At 45.4% G+C, this 12094-nt stretch overlaps 1 protein-coding gene across 2 annotated transcripts in view; it reads left to right on the top strand.

The window, feature by feature from the left end:
* LOC146609110 (zinc fingers and homeoboxes protein 2-like) overlaps positions 1 to 12094 on the top strand; it is a 133110-nt gene that overhangs the window by 70713 nt on the left and 50303 nt on the right. The gene's annotated exons all lie outside the window — the stretch shown is intronic.

Below are 12094 nucleotides of genomic sequence, written 5' to 3'. Positions count from 1 at the left end.
GTGCGATGTCTGCTCGCAGTATAAGCTGCAGTGTTCTGAATGCACAGCGTGAGCTGCCTCACAGTATTTAACGTACCGTCCATTACTGAAGATCAATGTCATTAATGGTTTTTGGCAGTCTATTAAAAAGTCCTCAAATGTAACTTTTTAAAATATCTCAGTGTTTGTTAGGTTTACTCGTAGAAGTCGTCCAACTTTTTTCCTCATTTAGAAATTAGTCGCTGGGAACGTCCCGAGTCCAGACGTGCAGTAAAATAACAGGAAAATAAAGTAGTGATAAAAATGTGGGTCGTTTAGTGTGATTATTGTCTTTGATCCCTCAATTGCAGGTCCTCATCCGTGGGATCATCACTGGCGATAGCTTGGATCTCAGTCTAACATCGTTAGTTTTAAGACTGATTCACTGAACATGAAGTTCATCCAGTCACGGTCCAGTTCAGAGCAGGGTGTGACCCGGGGTTCTTCGGTTTTTCATTCAGATCTCCGCTGTGACGTCTGATCGCTCACACACAGAGCTGCTGCATCCTTGGAGTTATTTTCCTACCAAAGCACATTGTCCCCTTCACAAAATGTGAATCACAATAACTAAATGGCATCAAATATGTGCGATTGTTTTCTTCGTTTGCCAATCAATCAGTCCAGCTCCGTTGGAGGCGAACCATACCGCGGCGAACGGAGGCTTTATTTTCAAACCGCACAGATAGTAAAATGTCAAAAATGCATTCAAACTAAAAAAAGAACCTCCCACTCAAACCCCATCTGCTGTGGAAAACCATTTAATACGATTACATGTAGAATGAAGTGTGTACCAACAGATGATGAGAATTAGGAAAAGTCAGACAATATTCTCAGCATTCAGAACATACAATTGTAAACATCAGCAGCAGAAAGAAGGCAGTTAAACCTCTAATCTCCAAACAAACAAAGCAGCCGATCGGGCCCTAACGGCTGCATCCATGTTCATAGAGACTGCACAGCCACACGCTGCAGTCTGACGCAGACGTTTGGGGCTGTGGATGCCTCGGCGTGTTCGGCGTCTTTGATGTCAGTCAGGTTTTACAAGTAATTTAACCACATTAGCAGAAGATAATGTTTAATTAAGGAAACTGGATCGTTTCAGCTATGCGTTTTAGATTTCATTACAATATACTTCCTCCATGTTGGATTATTATCAGCTGGTACAGGGATGGAAAGAAATCAAAAATGAATTTAATTTTCTGGCAACTAAAAGGAACCAAACGGTCATACAACGATACATCAGAGCCAAATTTTTTTCATCAACTTTAACCGCTTGTTTGTGGCTGATCTGCAGATTACATCGAGTGGACGCTGGTAATAAAATACAGTAAAGTAACTGTCAGTGACTTGTAGTTATTCCTGAAAAATGTGAGTTTCGAACTGCTGCTTTCCTAGAAACCGTTTTGTAATCCGAGCGCATCGGGCGCGCTGACGTGCGTCCGCTGTTTAAACGCGCAGAGCGCTGCCAGCAGCTTTTCTGGATGGAGAGTAAACCGCAGTGCAAACTCACAGTTTGACGAGCTTGTACGCGCTCGTTATTGGCTGGTTCATTAGGTCATGCACATGTGTTTTCGCTGCGTGTGAGCCGTTCGACAGGATTCGGCGGACTCGAGGAAGAATCGGTGGTTTTTACGCCCCTCCGCCCAGTAAACAAGCAGCCGGCCTCGCTCTACGACACCTTCGAAGGTTCATCTGGTTTTGATGAAAATTTTCCAACCTCAGAATATCCTCACCTGCCAGCTTGGAGATGTGAGCTTTCCCTCCTCCTCCTTCTTCTCCGCTCTTTCTTGGAAGCTTGTATTTACACTTGAGCCAGTGCGGTAATCCTTAAAATATGTGCCGTCTAATGCGTTTAAAATGATGCCGCCACAGGAATTTACTACTCAAATTCCAAGTGAAACAGTATTTTGAGAGCATCTTTTTTTCCTCTGTGATGTTGGGTCAGAGCAGAGGGCCGAGGAGAACTCTGTGGCACTGATGTCAGGTCCAGTATAACTGCGTGCTCTAGTGTTGTCAGCACCTGTACTTTATTGTTGCAGCTGCCGGTGGGGATTATGAGAGCATGACACATCAAAGGCTCTGACTGACGGCCGTCTAATCCAAACACTTTCTTTCTCTCTTGTGCAACACGTCGTTTAAGTTTCCTTCAAGGTCTCCAAGTAGATTGTTTGGGTGCTGTAGTTTCTATTAGCCCCGCCCCCTTCTCAGCTTTGACCTGTGCGCCATGATTAGACCGTCTTCCTCGACGGGCGGCTTGGCCGACCCTGCAGATATGTAATTGTGCAGTAGAACATCTGTGCTTAAGATGGCTGGAAACGTACTGAGAATATCATGAGAGAATCCACCCGGAAAGAGGACTGTTCTGGTACAGATGGGTGGAGGTCTCGAGCTGCAGGCTTTATGTGGTTGGTGTCTAAGTCAGGTCTGCAGGGGGCGATCTGACTGACAGGAAGGGATTTAAAAAGTGTGAAAATTGATCTCTGTGTTTTGCGAACTAAAACCAACAAGTGCTACAGGTGACCCACCACCGACAGAAAGAAGAGCTCCTCGTCTCCCTTCAGCTGGACCAAAACTCTCCAACCCTCCTGAGTGGAGAAGCTGGCTCATGCTAATGATGGTAATCGGGCATGCACTCGGCCTGCCGCAAAGGGGGTTGTATTTTTGGATCGTGTGTCTGATAAGGTGCTTGTGGACTTTGGTCTCCTTATTTCTGTTTATCTGTCGTTGCTACACCTTTTGTTTTAGAGGCAGCACAGTTTCTCCTCTTTAACCTCCTGAGACTCGAACTCTTCCACAGCAGCATTTTAGATTTCCCTTTGATGTTTGGGCTGATTGCTGCCCGATCAATGTAAAAACAAACAATTACCAGATTTTTTTGTTTTAGCTGACTTTTGTTTCTAAGAAAAGTGAGAGCCAAAAATGAGGATATTAGTTTAAAATTTCGACAGAACAGTAGCAGGTTAATGTCCTCGTAAGTGGATATCAGGCCCTTGTACAGCAAAATTGAGTATTTGGGCCTAAATAACCAAAAATGTGATGTCCACATATGTGGACGCAGGTCTTGTGTTACCTGATCCGCTGCGTTACACAAAATCAGGAAGAAAAGAAGCAGAAACTGTGCTGCCAAGTCAAAACTAGGCTCTAAAACAGGCTTAAAGGCTTTTTGGAGCTGCATAGTTCACAAAGGGACCGCCTTTCCATATTTCATTTTCAAACATAACAAAAAGTAAATTTGCACATTAATCGTATTATTACCACATGTTTCATGTGAGGGTGTGTTGTTCAGAAAGTTTCTCTCTTATTTGGAGAAAACGATGGAAATAAATACATGAATGAAAAGAAAGCTGGAACATCTGCTCTTGATGAAGACGGACTTTTTTTCCCTCCAACACTTTGCCTTCTTCGAGGAATCTGAAGGAATTCTCCGGCTCAGCTGCTCTTTGGCATTGTAGCCCATCTTTCATCGGTTATTAAAGGTCCAGCGTCGCGTTCCCGGCATGGAACGATGTGCTGTGAGAGGGGGAATAAATACAGGAGCTTAAACTCATCACTTCCTGTTTGCTGTTTCCTCTTTACCGGAGAGTCTGAGCAGAGCTTGTTCCCTGAACTTTGACTTCTTCCTCGTTAGTTGTTTTTCGAGTTGGTAGTTTGAGAGGTTTACTCTGCCTGTTGCACTCGTGTCACATTTAGTTGCTCAGAAAAAGAACTTCAGAGGTAAATTGGTGATTTCTGGATTGACCTCGACTCTCTTTTGGATTTTGCTCCAATATAAAGAAATGAAATCACTGTTTTCTCCCCTCAGCATTAGAATAATTTGCTTCAAGGCTAACAGTCATTAATTTTTTTGCTAACCCTGCCTCGTGGCTTGATGTGACATTTCTTCACAAATTATAATTAGCTGTGCCGTACAATTTAGTTTGTGAAAAAGGTTAAAAAACTGTGGTGACCTTGCCTTTTCTCCCTGTCCACTCTTAGACGTACACCCCCCTGTTAGGCATCTTTTGGTGCTGCAAACATGTTGTTAGAGTTGTTTTGGAGCTAATCTAGTTAAAGTGCTTAGAGTCACCGTCTCTGCTCTCAGTCGTATTGATATTTGCAAAAAGTATTTGGAATATTCCTTATCGGTCCGATAAAAGTTTTACTTTTTTACTTTGCCATTCTGACACCATCTGTGATTGAGCTTCAGCATTATAGTTTATTTACAGTATGTACAGTGCTGTAGTCCCCCCGTCCATTGATTTTATTATTTAGCAATCACAACGTTCTGTGTATTCATCCATCAAAGTAATAATAATGATAAAAATAATCATGTTTCAGCTATGAAGTACTTCATGATGAATGAAAGACGGAGTATTATAATCAGCTGGTTTTCATAATCACACTCATTCACCAACCCCAACTCCACCTCCTTTGGAAAAGGGTGGAGCTGGAGCTCATCCAACCTTTGGACGATGGACTCTGTGGAGAGGCAGCGGAAATATAATGTGAACTGCCACAACGTCACCTAGTCCGGCTGGTGGGGTTTTTAGCAACCACTGAACTGAGGAAGAAACCTCCGGCAGAACCAGGCTCAGGGAGGGGCGGGGCCATCTGCTGTGATTGGTTGGGGTGAGAGAAGGAAGACAGGATGAAGACATGCTGTGGAAGAGAGACAGAGGTTAATAACAGATATGATTCAATGCAGAGAGGTCTGTTAATACATAGTGAGTGAGAAAGGTGACTGGAAAGGAAAAACTCAATGCATCATGGGAATCCCCCGGCAGCCTACGTCTATTGCAGCATAACTAAGGGAGGATTCAGGATCACCTGGTCCAGCCCTAACTATATGCTTTAGCAAAAAGGAAAGTTTGAAGCCTAATCTTGAAAGTAGAGATAGTGTCTGTCTCCTGAATCCAAACTGGAAGCTGGTTCCACAGAAGAGGGGCCTGAAAACTGAAGGCTCTGCCTCCCATTCTACTTTTAAATACTCTAGGAACAACAAGTAGGCCTGCAGAGCGAGAGCGAAGTGCTCTAACTTTGGCTTATCTCTGCTTATAGGTCGTCTCCTCGTGCACCTCTGCACTTCTATATTATGTTTACTGGGTGAAAGTCCCGTTTTGACCACTTGCACCACCAAACCTGAACAGAAAGCAAACATCGATTCCTGACTGACCCGGCATTCGTGTTGAGGATCGTCCCCGTGGTGAGGTCTGGGTCTCTGTTTACAACTCAGAGACCAAATGGCTGTTTTCAATGGAAGAAGTCAGTTTTTGTTTTTTCCAAATAGCACAGCTACAGTTGTCTCAAGGCACTGTGATATTGAAGGAAAATCTCTCCTGTGAACACCACTTGGTGATAGTGGGAAGAAGAACTCCCTTTAACAGGAAGAGACCTCCAGTAGAACCATGAAGCTGTTTTAAGTTGCTGCCAACTCAAAAGCCTCATACTGTTTTTTCTCAGTATAAGAATCAATGAACCCAGGAGAAGGCTTCATGTGAAGAGTGCATTTGTCACCACGTGTTGTGTCTTTGAAAGACGGTTTAGGAAGTGTGGTAACCCGGCCGGTCTTTACCGGAGCACGAGTGTTTCTACCTTTGGCAAAACGCCGTCCCTCGGTTTGATTCAAAGAACAAAGAAACGTCACACCTCTGCTCTGACTGATGGATATTACGTAAACTCTGTTTGTTCATTCTGCGGGTCCAACACCAAAACCTGATCTCACCATCTATTACACTGAAAGAATTTCAGCCTTCAAACTTCAAGAGGAAGTCACGACCCTTCATGTTTGTCCAATCGCCCACAGGAATGAAAAACAAACACGCCAAAACCGACCACCGTGGTCCAAAAATGCAACTCAAGATCTGTGAGAAGACCACAAAAATTCCCCTCAGGCACACGAGTAGAATAGGATTACACAGGTATGACATACCGAGGGCCATCGAGTTTGAACATACAAGGCCCGGTATTGATACAAGTCCAGCCTTTGTTTGTTGATCCTGAGAGTCCGACACCAAAAACCCGAAAATGTTTGGAGCTGGAATCGCACAAACAATGTCGGCTTTCAGCATCGCTGTATGTTTGTCTGGTTACCTACAGGAATGAAAAACAAACCGACCAACAGATCTCTGAGAAGACGAGAAAAACTCTCAAAGTCCTGAACACATGAGAAAACAGAAACGAGCTTTTCATGAGAGGCTTTCTTTAATAACGAAGGTCTCCACAGCTGTTTCAGCTACGAAGTACTTCATGATGAATGAAAGACGGAGTATTATAATCAGCTGGTTTTCATAATCGCACTCATTCACCAACCCCAACTCCACCGACTTGGACTGCGGATGGAGGTCTTTGCTCTGCAGCCTCGGTCAGTTCGGAACAATGACCATCCAGCTCCAGAGCAGGAGGAAGGATTACTGTGGAAAAGGGTGGAGCTGGAGCTCATCCAACCATGGAGAGGCCTAGACCTAGTCCTGCTTGAGAGGTTGTTAGCAGCCATCGGACTTTCAAAATAAGACGGGGGCTGTCCAGTAATGAGTCAGCCGTTAATGGCAGGAAGAAAAGCATGAATCGCATATCTTTGGCAGTTTTTGGGCAACCTGGTCGAATTGGAGGCCTAGAAGACGGCTTTAAGGGATTCATCCGGCTGTATGCAGTAATAAACCAATACCTGTGTGGATACAGTCAGGCTGCAAATCGATTAAGAATATCTACAAATGAAACCGAGAGGCCAGCAGGACCTCCAGACCAAAAACGAATTCGGGTAACCTCCTTCAGAGGTCGTTTTGTGGGTGTTTCCTACTTCCTGTTTATGTTAATGAGCAGTCTGGTGTCTGAATATTTGATCAGTTTTGTGCCTCTTTTGTCAAATACATGAAGCTACCGTTGTTAAAAGGGACGTCCTGACTCTGAAATGTGACCGCGTGCTTCTATGCGTCACGTCCTCTACGCTCACTGCAGGAGTTTCACATCTGCCAAACGATGCGGCCAAGAAACGCCTCTTAAATCAGCGCTATCTGCGTCTCTGGGTGGAGTTGTCCTCTTCTTATCAGTCGCCCCTGAAATCCACGATGATGGAAAACCTTTGCACACTTTCCCAGCCATCTTGTTTGGAGTGTGAGTTCGTGTGAGGACCCTATAACTCACCCGCCATCTTGTTTGGAGTGTGTGTGTGCGCGCGCGCACGTGGTGTGTGCATGTGACTGTGAGGTTTTGGCCACGGCCGAGGTGTGTGTGTGTGTGTGTGTGTGTGTGTGTGTACATTTCAGCGTGAGTATGAGGAGTCAGCGCTGTAAAGCTGCTCGTCTCACCGCAGCCAATGTCAACAGCCGAGTGCATAACTTCCCATGAGCCTTTTCCCCTAGAAGGTAACTGGAAGGCTGCTCTGTTAGTCCGGCTCCATAGGGCTGTGTGTGTGTGTGTGTGTGTGTGTGTGTGTGTGTGTGTGTTTGTTTTTACACCCATTTGTCAGTGGGTCTCCATGGTGAATGTGTGTTGTAGCACCCATGGGTGTGCATTTGCATGCTGTGTGTGTCTGAGACATTTGTTTCTGTGTGTGTGTGTGTGTGTACTTGTCTGTCTTTCTGAAAACTGCATGGAATTTTAAACCTGTGCAGTGAGGACATCTGTGTAACGTGAGGACACTGTGGTGCGTTTGAGGGTCCAGAGTTCAGGTTTAGGTCTGCGGGGGGTCTGATGGTCAGAGGTGCTCAGAAAGATAGACATGATGACATGATGATGTGTGTTTCTGTGTTGGATCTCTGTCTTCCTGACTTTTAGGCCTCTGAGCCACAGGGGGTCCTTACGCAGACAGAACTGCAGCAGTTGTCCTTCTGAGGACTAAGCAGCAGTTTAAACCTTTGCGTCAGGACATTTTGTCCTCAAAGGGCCGTTTGCAGGTGCAGACTCTGCCTCAGGGTGAAGGAGCTCTGTGAGTCAAAGATCCTCGTGAAGGTAAAATTGAACGTGTGTGTTTGTAGCTGTAAAGACGGAGACTTACATGTTTACAGTGAGGACATCTGTGGACTGAAGACATTTTGGTCTCAAAGCAGCGGTTTGAGGATCCAGACGTGGCTTCAGGATTCAGCCTGGAATAACGTTTAGGTTTGGGGGATGTTGTTGGATCTTCTGGCAAAGATAGAGCTGCTTGTGTGTGTGTGTGTGTGTGTGTGTTACATGCATGGTGTCCTGCTGGTTGGTACTTACGGGGCATGTCTTCACACCGTGTGTGTGTATTGGATTTAATGCACGTGCACACACAGCGTGAAGTCGCGTGCACACCCACCAGCGCCGTGACAACAGCAATGTGTGTTTGTGTCAGAGCAGCTCATACCAGCACAGGTAGCGTGTGTGTGTGTGTGTGTGTGTGTGTGTGTGTGTGTGTGCGCGCGCAGCACAGCGCAGTAGAGCAGAGTGGCGGGTCTAATGCGATTACGTCCCTTGTCTCCGTGCAGAACTGATAAGGTATTAGAGGGCGGGCCGTGATGAGATTTAAATTAATTCAGCCTCCATTCAAATTCACCATGAGATGAGCTGCTCCATTATTTGGCCTTCCAGCCCAACACTTCTCCTCCTTCCATCCCTCGTCTCCTCCCTCGCTCCTCTTTTCTCTTGTGACACACCTCCTTCCTTCTTTCCTTACTTCCTTTCCTTTCGCCTCCCTACATTCCTCCACCTCTCTCCTTCGTCTCTAACTTCTTCCCCTCTTTTCTCTCGTTCCTTCCTTTGTTTCTTCTTCCTCCCCTCGCTACTTTTTTCTTCCTTGTTGCCTCCTTTCCTTTGCTCTTTTCCATCCCATTGTCTCCCTCTCTTTTCCTCCTCTTTTCCATATATTATGTTCATTTGGATTCTTCCTGCCTTCTTCCTCCTTTCAGTCATATTTATATCCAACTTCATCCCTCCTCACTTTTCTCTCTTTCTTTGCTCTTCATTTATTTTCCCTGCATCCCGTTTCTTTTCCTCATTTGAAAGTGATTCCTTCCTTTCTCTCAGTCTCCTCAGTCGCCTCCTTCTTCCTTATTTCCTTCTTTGCAGCTGTGTCCCTTCTTCCATAAACCCCGTTTTCGTCCTTTCCTCACTTTAGACAAAATCATCTTCCTCCCTTTCTTCCATCCTTCTTTTCATCCCACACTTCCTTCTTCCTTGTCTTCCTTTCCATTTCTCACGTCCGTTTGGATCGTCTCTTCCTGCTCTTCATCCTTACTTACCTACCTTTTCCTCAGCTGTTACTCATTTTATTCTCTTCCTGTTTATTACCTCCTTCTTTCCTTTTTTTCGCTTCCTTCATGCCCATTTCATTCCCCTTTGCCCTCGTCGCTTCCTCACCTTCCCACCTTGCTCATTAAACCTGTTTTCCTTTATTCCTTCACACCTTTGCAACTAAATCCTTTTCCCCACCTTTTTCCCTTCTTTTCTTCCTCCAACATTATTTAATTTGCCTTCCTCCTTCATTCCTAATTCCCTCCCTAACCCCTTTTCCTTCGTTCTTTTTCACATTACTATATCATATCCTCTTTCCTACCTCCCACCCTTTCTTCCTTCCTTCCATTTATCCTTATTTCATTTCTCCTTGTGCTTCTCATTAAACCTTTCTTTCCTTTCCTACCTTTCCTTGCTTCCCACCTTCCTCTCTTTTTTCCAACCTTTCCCCCATGCTTATTTTATTTCCCCTTTCCTAATTTCTCCATTCAGTCCTTATTTCATTCCTTCATCCTCCCTCCCTTCTTCATTTCCCTCTCAAAATCCTCTTCACACCGTCCCTCCTTTTATTTCTCTCCTCTCACCTAATTCCTTACTCCTCCTCCTCTCCTCCACCCAGAGTCCCTCACCATTAACCCCCCACCAACCCACCCACCCACCCTCCTCTTCCTCCTCACTCCTTCCCTCCTTCCACTGGTGTAGCTCTTCTTAAACAAAACATTTAACCAAATGGAGTAAAGCTTAGCCTATTAGAGTGAGCGGCTTAACGTGTGTGTGTGTGTGTGTGTGTGTGTGTGTGTGTGTGTGTGTGTGTGTGTGTGTGTGTGTGTGTGTGTGTGCATCCCTGCGTGCTTCCCATTGCTTGTGCATGCATATTAATGTGTACACGTGTGTGTTTCTCAGTGTGTGTGTGTGATTAAACCCAGCAACCGTTCAGGGCCGTCCTCTGCTGTGTGCTCCCCGCCGCTCTCGGCCAAAATTACACAAACGGCTCGGTAAATAAAGTCGGTCGCCGCGTCTCAGCGGCGGCCCGAGCGTTAGAAGACGCTCAGCGGGTCGTTGTACGGGAGATTTTTGTGGCGCTTCAGAGAAAATTTCAAACCGTTTCATCTGAAATGTGACTCGTGATGATCCACCTTTTGTTTCCTGGGTTTTTTCCGCGGTCAGAGGTGATGGGGCCGCGGGGAGGACGGAGACGGAGTTCAGCTTCTCGCTCAAGGACGCTCGGCGTGAGCGCGGCCGCCGCGACACCTTTGACCCTCCAGCATCGGCGTGACCGGCGGCGCTTATTCTGGTCCCACAATGAGATTTTTTCCCCCCCAATTTCAGCTTTATTCAGAGCCGCAGACGGGGAGGGATTGGCTGCGACAATTAGCAAATGGCTCGATTTGCATATTCCTAATCACTTTATTTTGATTAAAATAGCTGCAGAGCTCGCGCGAGGAAACCCTCTCAAACCTCCAACCCCGAGCGGCTGGAGCGCCGGCATCCGTGCGGCGGGAACCTGAACGAGCTCATCAGCACAAACACCTGGAAGTCAAACATTTCCAGAGCAGGTTAACGCTCTCATTATGGAGCAGAAGAACACCGGGTACTCGCTGCTCTTCCTCACACACGAAAACAAACTGTACTCTCAGTGAATATTAACCTCATTAACCTGAACCCCGCCGACCTGTCGCCAGGAGACTCCACAAATGCACTTTAATTATGTTTCGCTTTTTGTCAGGATGTCAGAGAAATCTGCAGACGTGATGGACGGCTCTGAAAGAATTTTCCATTTAGTGCCGACGTTCAAAAAGAGGAGAAACACGGTGTTCTCTGTTTAAATATTTCACTTCATTTAGATTCAGGATGTTTAGAAAGCAGACGGATAATAACGAGTGACTTTAAGTGTGCTGTTTACCAGCAATTTTATTTTTTAGGCATTGTCAATTTGCTCATAAAAAATTCAAGAGGAACGAGTGGAAACTGAAAATATTACTTTTTTGGAGGGAGAAAAGTTGGAGCATCAGTTAAAAACAAAATGGAACCATCATCAGTCATCATGTGAAGGCATAAATATCAGCTGCTGTTATTGTCTTCATGTAAGTCAAGTGTTTGTGCGCCATCATGCAAACTGAAGACCCCCCTCCTCCCCTTCCTCCCTCGTCTCTGACAGCTGTTTATTTTATCTCTCAGTCTGAGTGTGAGTGGATGTCACGGCCGCCATGTTAGCTTGCTGGAAACAGAAGAGCAGACTGTGCAGGTGCGTCTCTCAGGTACGGTGGACGGTCTGTTGGTGCAGTAACCTCACAGCGAGCCTCGCGGTTCGTCAGATCTCCTTCTTTTTCGGGGGTCGCCTTTTCTAAGCTCTTCATCGTTTCCTGGCAGTTCCATCTTCAGTTAGCTGAGTTGCAGGGCTTGTATCGGTATCCACCTGTCGATCAAAGAGGCCACACCTATAACACTGCAAACATTAAGCCTAAATCCTCGACGCCAGCAGAGTCATTCCTGTTGAACTTCTTTGACATCCGCCTAGGAAGTATGTGTGGTTGGGTGCGACATAGTAACACGTCGCTAACTTCAGTAATCACAGTTACAGTTACTTGCGTTACAAATGTTCTTCAGTCGTCCTGAGTCCTCCTCATTTCACTACAGTCAGCTGATTTCAGTTTGTGTGGAGGTGGAAAATCATGGAGCAGTCTACATGGACATTACTTTGATTTTTATTGCACTAAAGCAGGGGTCACCAACCTTTTTGAAAGTGAGAGCTACTTCTTGGGTACCGATTAATGTGAAGGGCTACCAGTTTGACACACACTTCTCAAATAACAAATTTCCTCAGTTTAACTTAATTATGTGTTATCATTAATAATTAATGATATTCATCTATGTACGGACACTAATTATGTTAATTATTTTTCAC

The sequence above is a fragment of the Diplotaxodon limnothrissa genome, linkage group LG22 (assembly GCF_057381915.1).
Source record: "Diplotaxodon limnothrissa isolate DT_005_m linkage group LG22, D_limnothrissa_male_GT1.1, whole genome shotgun sequence".
Classification (NCBI taxonomy): Eukaryota; Metazoa; Chordata; class Actinopteri; order Cichliformes; family Cichlidae; genus Diplotaxodon; species Diplotaxodon limnothrissa.
This window is presented reverse-complemented; position numbering and strand designations above follow the sequence as displayed.